This window comes from Odontesthes bonariensis, chromosome 3, assembly GCF_027942865.1.
Source record: "Odontesthes bonariensis isolate fOdoBon6 chromosome 3, fOdoBon6.hap1, whole genome shotgun sequence".
In the NCBI taxonomy this organism is placed as follows: domain Eukaryota; kingdom Metazoa; phylum Chordata; class Actinopteri; order Atheriniformes; family Atherinopsidae; genus Odontesthes; species Odontesthes bonariensis.
Window position 1 is genome coordinate 40,074,923 of NC_134508.1, and position 11,587 is coordinate 40,086,509.

Genomic DNA, 11,587 nt, shown 5'->3' on the forward strand with positions numbered 1-11,587 from the left:
TGATCTGTATTTTGTCTTAATTGAGGCCACAGCAGAAAAACCTATCTCACATAGGTAGGATGTGGCAAAAGGAAGAAGTATGGCCAGGGCTCTCTTACCTAGCAGTGGGTAATCTTTCTCCATTCCAATCCAAAATGCAGCCAGTGTCTTTGACTGAAACTGCAGCCTCACTGTTGAATCACTGTTGAGGTGACATCAATGAACTGTTCCTCCTCTGATGTGCTGAAGTTGGCAGGTGGTGTCGCACTGAACGGAGCACGTAAACTCCCAAAACTGGTGCACAGAGATTGGCAGAACTTTGGGGAAAGAGGGATAGTTCTGTAAGAATGTGTGGAAGCAGCTACGGGACAGATACGTGAAGGCAAAGAAGAGGGCAGAGACTCTGCTGATGCCGGGGGCTTCAAACCTTCACCTCTATTAACTGAATTAAAAAATTAAAATGATCCGAATACTGCAGCAGTATCATTAATTACAGTATTCTTGCTCTTGACAGCGGCATTGTTTTCTTCTCCTCTTTCGTGGTTGTAGAGTAGCGGTAACCTTCACGTAGCAGCGCCACCTCTGTGACGGAGAAAATTGCAACTACTGGCGCATCGACTTGCGCTGCTTGCGCTACTATACATGGCGGGCACGAAATTGTGACGTCATCACGCGAGCGGTGTTGATGACGTCACGATTTCGTGCCGGTAATATATAGTGGCGCAAGTCGTTGCGCCAGTAGTTGCAATTTTCTCCGTCACAGAGGTGGCGCTGCTACGTGAAGGGTACCGCTACTCTACAACGAAGACAGTCGAGAAGAAAACAATGCCACTGTCAAGAGCAGGAATAGTCATTAATGATACTGCTGCAGTATTCGGATAATTTTTTAATTCAGTTCAAATAGGTGAAGGTCTGAAGCCCCCGGCATCACCACTTGGAGTCTCTGCCCTCTTCTTTGCCTTCACGTATCTGTCCCGTAGCTTCTTCCACACATTCTTACAGAACTCTCCCTCTTTCCCCAAAGTTCTGCCAATCTCTGTCCACCAGTTTGGGGAGTTTACGTGCTCCCTGTGTTATGTCACTGCAGTTTCGTACAGGTGCCTGTATAAACGCCCCTCCTGACTGAGCCTGGTCTCAAAATGGTCCATCCGGTCTGTCGTTGTTGGCGCCGCCAAGTTACAAAAATCGACTGGTGCACGACAACGCGTTGCGCCGTCTTTTCAAGGGAAGCGCCAGGCCTGATACGTCATTTTGACGTCACGGTCCGCCACCGCCGTGACAGACGCGTCAACTATAACTCCGGCTTTAGCCGTTACGCGACGCTTACGTCCCCGGTTGAATCCCCCAGTTCCTCTGCGTGAACTAAGCTTTCATTAAAATAATAATGAACTCTAATGCAGTCTGGTTGTTGCAACAGAACTATAAACTGTAAGTGAGAGAAGGAGTCACAGAGTGGTGACCACACCAAAAATTCTTCTCTTATTTATCTTCTTTAATATTTATGATGAACATTACTCCTAGTCTGAGATTAAAGATGAACTCCCCTGCGAGACAGTTAGTGAAGATGTTCTGCCAGGATGATCCCGGGGGGCTAAATATTTGAGCGTCAATCGGGGCAGAATCAGGAGAGGTTGCACAGTAACATGAAACCTTATCTCATTTGTTTATACACTTGTGTCAGTTAATTGCTCAGTCTTGCTGGAAATGGTATTTTTTCCAGGATGGGAAATGACTCCAGCCCTTACAGAATAAATCACCACATTAAAATGTTTCTCTCCCAAAGGGCTGAGGGTGAAATGATTAGTGGTACTTTAAATGAGAATATTCAAAATCATATCGAAAGACCCCAAGAGACCGTGGTTTTACCTCTTTTAAAGTATCTATCCTTCCAATGAGTCGCGCTGCATTCCTTAAACATTCTGTTCATTTTGGGATCTATAAAATTAAGTTTACGAGTCATTTTAAAAGGGAAGTTATTTGCCCTCTTGTCTGCCCTCATTCCCTTGATGTTTGGGCTTTTCATCCTGCTACGTTTTGAGACTTCTTTTGTTCCAACGCCTGCTACTTTTTGTACCCGTCAGTCTGATCCGCCTTCCTAAAAACTCTCGTGTTCTGTCATTCTCTCACCAGACTGACTTTTGTGCAACCTTCCTCCCTATCTTCTCCCCTTCCTGATGCCAGGGGAGCCTCATCTGGAATCCGGGGGTCTTACCCTATCAGCTTCCTTCGTCCACATCTCCACTCCACTGATATAATGCATCAAATTCTAATTGCCACACAGTAGTTTTTTGACATCTTGGACGTCTTTAAATTTTGTTCCTTCCTTTGAATTGATTTCCATATTTTGAATGGATTTCTTATTGCTTTCTGGAGAGAGGTTCATACAACAATCCAAGAAATAAAATAGAAAAATAGACATTACAATAATATTGAATAATAATATTGTGGAAGTTTGAAACCACAGAGACAACTGGGAACTTTACTCCTTATGATTATGAAATTTAAGAGTTTTGAGAATGCTCATTGCAACCAGCTGATGTCAAAATAGATGCTCTACTCTGAGCTATGTTTTCTATTATGTCTATTATTATTTACTGTTCTGCACAGGGTCTGTAAACAAGATTGATTACGACCCTTTGAGCTGTGTATTTTCCGTTCATCCGTTCACAGAACTCATCATCCGGCCCGGATCGGTTTTGGATCCGTTCATAAAACACATCATCCGGCCCAGAGCCGTTTTAGATCCGTTCATAGATCACATCATCCGGCCCGGAGCCGTTTCGGATCCGTGTATGATACTGAAGGTGGACTCATTTGGTCCAGAACCTTTATTTATTATGAATTTATTAACAAAAGTAGATACAGATAAAAACTTGCTTACCAACAAGAAATGACTCCATAAAAATCCCACCAGTTTAGCCTTATACACCTGAAAATGATTTATTGTGAAGCTGCAAAAGACCTAAAATTGGGTTATTATTACAAGTAAATTTACAGTTTTGAGGCTGCACAGTGGTGCAGTTGGTAGCGCTGTTGCAGGTGTTACAATCCAGCCAGGGGTCTTTTTGTATGTGGTTTGCATGTTCTCCCTGTACATGCATGGGTTCTCTCTGGGTACTTCATCTCATCTGCTATCCATTGTGCTGTACTGCTCTTCCTGCCTCCCTCATCCTCTATACCAGGACAGTAACCTACACCAAACTCCCTGGTGATATATGGGACATTAGATGGAATTGCGTTAACTTAAAAGAGCTGGCACAAACACCAGATTGACCAACACATCACTACAAGTGGCTAATAAGATAATGGACACACATGATGGAAATTCTTAAATGTATTTGTTAATACTCGAACACTCATTTAAATTAACAATAAAGAAATAAAAAAAAAAGAACTGGCATAACATGTGATGTGCTGTGCTTAGACATGGTCAGCAGGGTGAACCTCGTGTGTTTCATTAAGTTCTGTCTCTACCCAGACTATACATAATGGACGATTAAAGCAGTCATGCTTACTTGAACTTTATTACATCCAGGCATCCACTCTCTGCCTTAGGTACATTCTCTGTACTGGTCCGCGAGTGCGGTGTCACATATAAATCGGTCCCCCCTTACAATAGTACTTAACTAAACAATCCTATTGTTACAGTGTGTACTGCGTCTCCTTGAGTTTCCCCTATCTGCTGCCAAGTTGAACCACCGGATGGCATGCTTGCAGACATCATGTTCAGTGGAAGCACCAGCGACAGGATTTTTGCTGACAGAATCTGTAATCACAAAATGAGATTTTCAATTAAGTTATCATCATCCGCCATCATAATCACAATTTGTAATGTGACAGGATACACAAAAATAACCTGTGTATAGTCAACTTAGATGAATGAGTGAATGATATAGTGACCAAAACTACCAGGGTTAACTCAAATCTACATTACCTACCGGCAATATACTATGTCAGCTAGCTAACCACGATCGCTATGCTATATGCTATATATGCTATATCGCTATGGTATGCTATATCGCTATGCTATATTACCAAGTTAAAAGTTAAATCATAGAGACAGATTCACCCGCTTTCCATCTGCATAAACAAGCACATATTAACAGTTTACTTACAGTGTACGATCTGCCGAAGGAGACTTTTCGCTGTTGCTTTCCAACTTCCAACTTCGAATGACGCTGTAACAAAGAATGGTGCAGATCTATGAGGTGCCACCAGGGACATAAATCAGAATTAACTTCCATATACACATATGAAATTAAACTCTTCCACATACTATACTCAAAACCTTGCACAAACACTCGTGAAAAGCTCTCACATAAACTAGTGAAAACATTTACCTCTTATATAACCTACTCAAAAGCTCTCATACACACTACTGAAAAGCTTTCATATATACTAGTGAAAAGCTTTACCTTTCATATATACTAGTAAAAAGCTCTCATATACACTGGTCAAACCTCTCATATACACTGGTCAAACCTCTCATATACAATGGTCAAACCTCTCATATACAATGGTCAAACCTCTCATATACACTGGTCAAACCTCTCATATACAATGGTCAAACCTCTCATATACAATGATCAAACCTCTCATATACACTAGTCAAACCTCTCATATACAATGGTCAATCCTCTCATATACAATGGTCAAACCTCTCATATACAATGGTCAAATATTTGCGGATTTCAGTTGAGAAGGAAGACATCTCAATAAAACAGGAAGGAATGTCATTAAACTGGAACATTAAACCGTTTTTTTTGTTAGCATCGCGGGTTTTTTGTGCAATCTAGTTTCCCATGTTAAATTATCGATGTCTGCTGAGCTACCCACTGAACACCTCACACAAGCAGTGGCATTACTTAACAATATTTTAGCTTCAACCAAGACGATCAGGACTATGAGGTGCCATCAGGGACATAAATCAGAATTAACTTCCATATACACATATGAAATTAAACTCTTCCACATACTATACTCAAAACCTTGCACAAACACTCGTGAAAAGCTCTCACATCAACTAGTGAAAACATTTACCTCTTATATAACCTACTCAAAAGCTATCATACATACTACTGAAAAGCTTTCAAATAAACTAGTGAAAAGCTTTACCTTTCATATATACCAGTCAAACCTCTCATACACACTGGTCATTCAACCATTCAACAGCTGGAGTTGAAGTGATCGGTTGCTGCCCAAGCGTTGTAGCATTTGACAGGGTCCTGATTGTCTCCGTTGCAGCATTTGATAGGGTCCTGATCGTCTCCGTTGAAGCTAAAATATTGTTGAGTAATGCAACTGATTGTGTGAGGTGTTCAGCGGACTGCGGTCACGCCATCTGTGCTTCGGAAAGGCACGGTTGCGCTATCTACACTTGAAAATCAAGCGCGCGTCTACAATATTTTAGCTTCAACGGAGACGATCAGGACCCTGTCAAATGCTACAACGCTTGGGCAGCAACCGATCACTTCAACTCCAGCTCCGGACTCGGTGGATAGCCGCTTACCATCTCTTTTTCCGTCCTGCCAGCGCAGCATGCCTTTGCCAGCTGCAGCTGCAGTCAGAGGGGAATATGCCCCTCGTTATCAAGCCCAACAGTGTTTTGGTGCATGGATAACTGAATATCAGTAACTGAAGTGTGTTGATGATGTCTCTATTATTAGGATCATATCTAGACATAGCAGCAATGAATGATGACAATGATCGTACAGAATCCGGAACAGGATCTCCGTTGAAGCCAAAATAAAGTTGAGTAATGCCGCTGCTTGTGTGAGGTATTCAGCGGGTAGCTGAGCAATTGTCGTTTATTTTATTTCATAAAATATCGGCCGGAGATTGCACAAAACGCACGAAGCTAACCAGAATTACTTCTGTTTAAAACACACGGTTAAATAAAACGCCTTCCTGTTTCACTGAAATGCCTTCCGTTTCAACTGAAACGTATATGAGAGGTTTGACGAGTGTATATGAGAGGGTTGAATAGTGTATATGAGAGGTTTGACGCGTGTATATGAGAGGTTTGACCAGTGTATATGAGAGGTTTGACTAGTGTATATGAGAGGTTTGACGCGTGTATATGAGAGGTTTGACGCGTGTATATGAGAGGTTTGACTAGTGTATATAAGAGGTTTGACTAGTGTACTGTATATGAGAGGTTTGACCAGTGTATATGAGAGGTTTGACTAGTGTATATGAGAGGTTTGACTAGTATATATGAAAGGTAAATGTTTTCACTAGTTTATGTGAGAGCTTTTCACTAGTGTTTGTGCAAGATTTTGAGTATAGTATGTGGAAGAGTTTAATTTCGTATGTGTATATGGAAGTTAATTCTGATTTATGTCCCTGGTGGCACCTCATACGGATCCGTCTAGAGAGTGAAGCGCTTCCGCTGTTTCACAGTACATTGTTTGGAGGCGGGGCGTGTCGCTGCCCAACTCATGCAGCCGAAGCCGAGGTTTGAAAAGAGCGTGTACAATGTGAGGATCCGCCTAGAGTCCGCAACGGGTCTGCTGAACACTGTGTGGAGGCGGGGCGAGCGGTTGATAAGGACGGCGGACCTGCCCGGCTTGAGGGCGGATCCGCCCCGGAGTCCACTGCTATCTGGGAAATTATCCAGGAAAATACCTTCTTCATACTAATATCCAAATTTCAACTCAAATATGAACAAATTCGCAGAATGTGGTGATTGATTGTATTTCCTTTTTTTAAATGCTGAAAGCAGCGGAAAGAAAGATGTCTGGACCCCAACTCAACCAGTTTTAAGCCAAAAAAACACTGAGGTCACGGTTGGTGCTAAATTATCTATGTGCTAAATTGCTCCATGTGCTAAATTGCTCCAATGCAAACAAAACAAAGATGCCGCACCTCTTTGCCCATCCTTATGTAATGTATTGTGAATGGCCTTTTTTTAATCCCATTCCTACTCATCTTTACCTCTTCTATTTCTACCCCCTACCCTAATCAGGGTTTGTATCCCCACCCCACTATGACTGGTGTGCAGTTGGTGAGAGGCTGGGGTAGCTTGTGGTTGTAAAAAAAATAAAATAAAAATAAAAAAAGATGGTTGTTGTGGTATGAGGAGCACTGATGGCTGGCAGTAGGAGAGTGACTCTGGGACGCCAGTGATCATTGTCTAGCCTCCTGGAGGTCTTGTGGGCCCAACTAGACGAAACATTGATGAAAGGAGGTTCCCACCTGATGACCCCAATGACATGTTGGTCAGCACTGCTCACTGATCTATATAGGGAGTATAGGGAATTATTCACTGAGTCTGGTCCATTTTTTCTTTAGCACAAGTTTCTTGTGTTTACCTTAAAAAATGATTAAATGAGATGGAACAGCCCTGCTTCTTACCTCTCACAAATCCATGAAAGAACAGACAAAGAAGTTATAATTAAATTGAAAGGAAGCAAGTTATTACGCATGTTAACTAATAATCTAGAAGGCATGTTAATTTCAGGGACTGCAGAACAACAAAAGAAGGACTTTCGATTTGGAATCCCTCATCAACATCTGTGCTGTTGTGTGTTATAAAATCAGGTCAAGTGCAGCGACAGCTATGCCAACATTTTTTATTTTTTTTGCTTTCTTCATCAGTGCTGCTGAATCCCACAGGAAAAACATGAGAAAATGGATGACTTTTTAATCAATGCCAGTCTCCTTCACGTCACACTGAAACTCAAACTCTGTCTGACCCCGTTGGTGTGTGGTTCAGCTGAAAGTTATTTTGGTTATTGTTAGGTGAAGGTTACTGTAAAATGAGTTTATGTGGGGTTTGCTGCATGTGAATGCACAGCCAGAAAAGGGTGTGTGCTCATGGGTGGGACAGTGCACCAGGGTTATTTGTGTGGGGGTGTTGGATTAAGAAGATTTAGTGTTATATGTTCTAAGATTTGTATGACTCACACAAAATATATGATAAACTACGCAAAAAGCACGATATTGCATAAGTCCATGGAGGCAACACGCAGCAGGGTTGAAAAGAGGTTTCCACATGTCACAATTGATTCTCAAATATACAGCCTTTTCTAAGAAATTAGAATATATTTACAACGTGCTGTATCCTTAGAATATAATATATATTCTGCATATATGGCAGAAGTGCTCACCCATATTGTTGATGGTTGAGGAATACAGACATAGCTTATCATGGAAAGACTACACACCTGTTTAACTTTCTGTCTGTCTTTGTCTCTTTGCTCATTTACATAAATATCTAAAGCCACAATAAGGCACCAGTCTACGCCTATCAGCAAGTGTCATTATTGGAATGATAAGTACCTTCTACTTATAACTCTTTCTGGGTTGTTTGGTGTCACCAGGTGCTCCAGCAGCAGTGGTAATATTTACACACACCATTATCATTTAGATCTTAAACCACTTCCAGGTAAACAGCTATTTCTGATCATCTTAACATGGGTAAGGTCATATTCAGAGTGAGAAAGAGTCGAAATAATATGTGGAGTATTGAGTCCACACTCTAGGGAGAAATTGTCTAGCTATATAGTTACTCTAGAATCTAGAGTCTAGATGGTATTTCTTGGCTTCTAGTTCAACAGTGAAGAACCTTGGAGTTATTTTTGACCAGAATTTATCATTTGACTCGCATATAAAACACGTTTCTGCTTTCTTTCATCTTCGTAATATTGTTAAAATCAGGAACATCTTGTCTCAGAGTGATGCAGAAAAACTAGTCCATGCATTTTTTTTTTTTTATATTTTTTTATGCCTTTAATGATAGGACAGTTGGAGAGAGACAGGAAGCAGGGGGCAGAGAGAGGGGGGAGACATGCAGCAATGGGCTGTCCGGTGCAGGACTCGAACCGGGGCCAGCTGCAGCGAGGACTGTAGCCTCTGTACATGGGGCGGCTGCTTAACCCACTACGCCACCGACCGCCCCCCATGCATTTGTTACTTCAAGATTGGACTACTGTAATTCTTTATTATTGGGCTGTCCCACATATCCTCTGAAAAGCCTTCAGTTGATCCAAAATGCTGCAGCCAGAGTTCTGATGAGAACAAACAGGAGAGATCATATTTCTCCAGTTTTAGCTTCTCTTCATTGGCTCCCTGTTAAATTCAGAATAGAATTTAAGATTCTTCTCCTCACATATAAAGCTCTTAATGACCGAGCTCCATCATGTCTTAAAGATCTCATTATAAGATATTTTCCTAACAGAGCACTTCATTCCCAAACTGCAGGTTTACTTGAGGTTCCCAGAGTTTCTAAAAGTAGAATGGGAGGCGGAGCCTTCAGTTATCAGGCCCCTCTCTTGTCGAAGAAGCTGCCAGTAAATGTCCGGGAAGCAGACACCGTTTCCACTTTTTTGATAAAGCTTATAGTTAGGGATGGCTCAGGTGATCCTGAAACATCCCATAGTTAAGCTGCTATAGGCCTAGACTGCTGGGGGGCCTCATCTGTCACACCTTTCCTCACTTTACTCTCTTTTTCCCCCCCGTCTAATTTCTCAAATTATATTATGTACATGTGACATTATTGTGGTCATTAACTCGTGTTTCCCTGTTCCAACAGATATCCTTTGAATGGTGTTACAGTGTTTTTTCCCCCCCTTTTTCTGTCTTCTCAAACCCCAGCTGGTCGAGGCGGATGGCCACCCTTCCTGAGTCTGGTTCTGCCAGAGGTTTCTTCCTGTTGAAAGGGAGTTGTTCCTTTCCACAGTCGCCTCAGGCACGCTCAGGACGGGAGATTGGACTGAAGACAAGTTTCGGTGCAATCTGTTGGTTTCCTTAGCTAGGAAATTGTTTTTGAATTGGCTCTATATGAATGAATTGGATTATTTTATAAATAATTATGATTGCAATGAATTGAATTCCAATTGGCTTGAATTGGACTTTATTATTTAAGTGCCTTGAGATGACATTTGTTGTATTTGGCGCTATATAAATAAAAATGAATTGAATTGTCAAGGATGGAGATTATGAGAACAGGACCCAAAATGCAGACATTGATTAGGTAGGTTGTAGGAGAACAGTAATAAAAAGCAAGCCAGAACACCAGAAATCTTAACCTATAAAACAAAAAATCTAAAAAACAAAGAAATCTGACAGCAACAAAGACCATGAACTGTAATTAAGAGTGAAAACATGAGGTGATAATGGTGAAGATCTGACAAAGACCAAGACAAAACCAGAGAGCTTAGATACTGTGGGAACTAATGAGTAAATGATTGCAGCTGAGGACACTGAACACAGGTGAGTGAGTGGGGCTAATGACCTGAACAGGAAAGCTGAGGAAATCTATGGGGGAGAATATGGAACAAGAGACAAAACAGAACCGAGACAAGACTAGACTAACTGACCTCAAAACAAAGCCAAACCATGAATGTAACTATGAAAGGTAACTACAGACCAGACTAATACAAACTGCAACAAGAAAGCAGAATAGAAACAAAACGCAGAAAAAGCTAAACCAACGTCCCAAAAACCCACAAATCCTGACAGTCTCCCATATGACTCCCATCATCATGAAGTGCTTCGAACGGCTAGTCATGTCACACATCATATCCATCCCCCCCACCCTGGACCCCTACCAGTTTGCATTCCAAGCCAAACGATCTACAGAGGATGCAATCTGCTCTGCCCTCCACCCAGCCCTCACCCACCTGGACAAAAAAGACTCATATGTGAGAATGCTGTTCATAGACTTTAGTTCAGCATTTAACACCATAACCCCACAACACCTCATCCACAAACTGGACAATCTGGGGCTCAGCACCCCACTATGCAACTGGCTGCTGGATTTCCTCACTCAGAGGCCGCAAGCAGTACGTGTCGGCAACAACATCTCGAGCAGCATCACACTGTACACAGGGCCCCCCAAGGCTGTGTCCTCAGCCCCCTGCTCTTCACCCTGCTGACACACGACTGCTCAACATCCTTCAGCACCAATCACATAGTGAAGTTTGCGGATGATACAACTCTGGTGGGTCTCATCACCAAGGGTGACGAGACTCACTACAGGAAGGAGGTCAACCTTCTGACCATGTGTTGCAAAAATAACAATCTCCCTACTGAATGTCAGCAAGACCAAGGAGATTGTTGTCAACTTCCAGAGGCCACACCCATCACCTGCCACTGACCATCGATGGTGCTGCTGTGGAGAGAGTGAGCAGCACCATATTCCTGGGGGTGCACATCAGTGAGGACCTCTCCTGGAACACCAACACTGCCGAAGACAGCCCAACTTCGCCTATACTTCCTGCGCAAACTGAAATGAGCGAGTGCACCACCACCCATCATGTGCACATTCTACAGAGGCACCATCGAAAGCATCCGTGTGTCTTGTATATATGAAGAAATTGACAATAAACCTGACTTTGACTTTGACTTTGATATGTTAAACAGCTTAAAGGGGGAGTTCGCTTTTTTTTAAACCTGGACCTTATTTCTGGAATAAAATACGTTCATCTACTCACCGATAACAGTTTGGTGAAAGTCGTGTTGTTGTTACTGGGGGCTTAACAGGGGCTTTCTACCGCTGCAGCACAATTAAACAAGGGGTAAATAGGGTACATAGGGTTGTTTTGAGTGACAGGTAGCTTATCCAGTGGACATACAGAGTCCTCACTTCTGCTGCTAGCAGCCA

The 11,587-nt window shown here is 42.2% G+C and overlaps 1 long non-coding RNA gene across 1 annotated transcript; it reads right to left on the bottom strand.

Moving 5' to 3' along the window:
- Positions 1-3,391: 3,391 nt before the first annotated feature.
- LOC142377941 (uncharacterized) lies at positions 3,392-5,554 on the bottom strand. Its single transcript, XR_012769570.1, has 3 exons — positions 5,489-5,554; positions 4,095-4,157; positions 3,392-3,745 (listed from the first exon to the last, which is right to left on the bottom strand). It is a non-coding gene; the product is annotated as an uncharacterized LOC142377941 (long non-coding RNA).
- Between the last annotated feature and the right edge of the window lie 6,033 nt (positions 5,555-11,587).